The following is a 2332-nucleotide window of genomic DNA, read 5'->3' on the forward strand; positions in this document are numbered from 1 at the left end:
TCTCGTCTTGCGGCATGTCTGGCAGACGTAAAGGGCTGGCTAGTGGTCAATTTCCTCAGGCTGAATGATTTAAAGACTGAGTCCATTGTCTTTGATACCCGCAGTACTTCTGGCTCTCATTCCACTTTTGATGGTTTAAACCCTAAGCAGTGTGCAATAAGCCTCGGGGTAAAAATGGATGCCAACCTTTCAATGACTCCAGATCAACTCAGTGGTGAGGTCTTGTTTTTATCAGTTACGCCGCCTATCTCGTTTAAGACTGATCTTAAAGAGGAAGCACTTGGAATCAGTCATCCACGCTTTCATCGCCTCTCACTTGGACTACGCTAATGCATTGTTATTTGGAACTCCTGTCTCTGCTCTGAACCGGTTGCAGGTTGTCCAAAATGCTGCTATGTTTTTAAACAACACAAGTCGACATAGCCATATTACACCAGTCCTGAAATGTCTTCACTGGCTCCCCATTACATTTCGTGTGCGTTTTAAGATATTGTTTGTTTTTAAAGCCCTACACGACCTAGCTCCTTATCTGTCCGACCTGCTGACTCCCGATGTACCTACTTGTATGCTGAGGTCAGCGGACCGTCTACTGCTTTGCACTCCCCGGATGGCCTACAAATCACGAGGTGAACGTGTGTTTGTCCATGCTGCCCCCATGCTCTGGAACTCATTGCCCATTACAGTTAGGCTGGCATCCCAGTATTTCCCTTACATAGGCGTAGCCGTGGCGGGCCATCACGGCTGAAATCCCACCACCACGCCTACAAGATCCCAAGTTTTATTGATTTATTTATTTATTTATTGCAACGTTTCCGTTTACAGTTAGGCTGGCATCCTCTGTCTGTTTTAAAATCTAATTTAAAAACCTACTTTTATGACTTGGCTTTTAGACAGTGACTCAATGTTATCGTATTATGATTTTTTAGTTTTTATTGTTGTGTTTTCTTATTATTGTTTTTACTTTTGTTTTAATTGATCCTGCCTGTTCAGCACTTTGGTCAGCTCTCACGCTGTGTCTTAAATTGTGCTATAGAAATAAAGTTGGTATGGTATGGTAATAAAGTCTTTGTTTATTCATGCTCAATAATGCACTTAGTAACCCCTGGATAACATGTCATTGAGGGGCAGATGTCATGCTGTGGGTAAGAGCCTTCACCCAGGACATGAAGAATCACATGAGAGGGATGGTGAGTAAAAAGTAAAATGGTTTATTTACAATGAGAAAAATAACAGATGAGGCAAAACTAACTAAAGGCGCTGCTTCAGATCAGGATCAGGAGGAGACCGGAATCTACGGGGATATAAGCAGAAGGTGAGCGAGACCAGAACCAGAGAACCAGGAGATAAGAGTCTGTGACTGAGAGAGTTCTTACGGTCAGGAATCGGAACCAGAGCGGAGGCGAACTGAGGAAGGTCGGACCAGATGAGGAGTTCAGAGCGTGAGGCAGGCGGGCAGACGTGGCGAGAGCAGTCCAGAGGATCTTTAAGCGGCGAGACGTGGGAACAACTCCAGGCAAGGTAGGTGATGCAGGAACAGGATACCATGTGAGAGTATCAACCGGCACTAGAGTTGAGTCACACCGCTCCTTAAATCCTCTGTCCCTCAATTAGTAAAACTCCAAACAGGTGTGCCGTCTGCCGCGCCTACTTGCAACACAAAACAGAGAAAATCCACCAGTAGGTGGAGGCAAACCGTGACAGCAGATGGCCTGAGAATATTCTATTCTATTCTATTCTATTCTATTCTATTCTATCACATAAAACAGGATCTGATCTGATCTAATCTAAACTAATCTATTTCTTATATTTCGACATCTCCCCTCTGACTGATAACAGCAACACAACTCTACCACTGACTTTTATCTCCAAGTAACACAAGCCTGGAGGATCTTTTGCTGTGTGGTGGAGTTGATAATGCTAATGGTTAGCTTCTACTATCTGAGACATTCTAATCTAATCTAATCTAACATGATATATACTTTTTCTGCATTACTTAGGCCATCTAAATGGCAGGTTTTGGTTTTGTATAATACAGGCTTGGGAAGTCTATCAAGAGAAGGACGTGTAGATTTTTTAGAATGGGGAGGCATGGGTATCTCAAACAGGGAAGGAGACGTGGGCCTTCTAGAATGGGAAGGTGTGGTTTCCCCAAAACAGTGGAGGAGACGTGAGTTGTCTAAAATGGGAAGGCATGGATCTCTCAGACAGAGGAGGTAACGTGGATGTCCTAGAAAGAGGAGATGTAGGTTTTGTAGAAAGTGGAGGAAGGATAGATTTCCCAGAAAGAGGGGGAAGCACTTGGTGACATTTGACCCGTGCTCAATAGGTCTCG

The 2332-nt window shown here is 44.0% G+C and overlaps 1 long non-coding RNA gene across 1 annotated transcript; it reads left to right on the forward strand.

Moving 5' to 3' along the window:
• The first annotated feature begins 1078 nt into the window (after positions 1-1078).
• On the forward strand, positions 1079-1478 carry LOC139070302 (uncharacterized). The gene is made up of 3 exons (XR_011520842.1): positions 1079-1187; positions 1267-1312; positions 1380-1478. It is a non-coding gene; the product is annotated as an uncharacterized lncRNA (long non-coding RNA).
• The last annotated feature ends 854 nt before the right edge of the window (positions 1479-2332 follow it).

This window comes from Nothobranchius furzeri, chromosome 6 (genome assembly GCF_043380555.1).
Source record: "Nothobranchius furzeri strain GRZ-AD chromosome 6, NfurGRZ-RIMD1, whole genome shotgun sequence".
In the NCBI taxonomy this organism is placed as follows: Eukaryota; Metazoa; Chordata; class Actinopteri; order Cyprinodontiformes; family Nothobranchiidae; genus Nothobranchius; species Nothobranchius furzeri.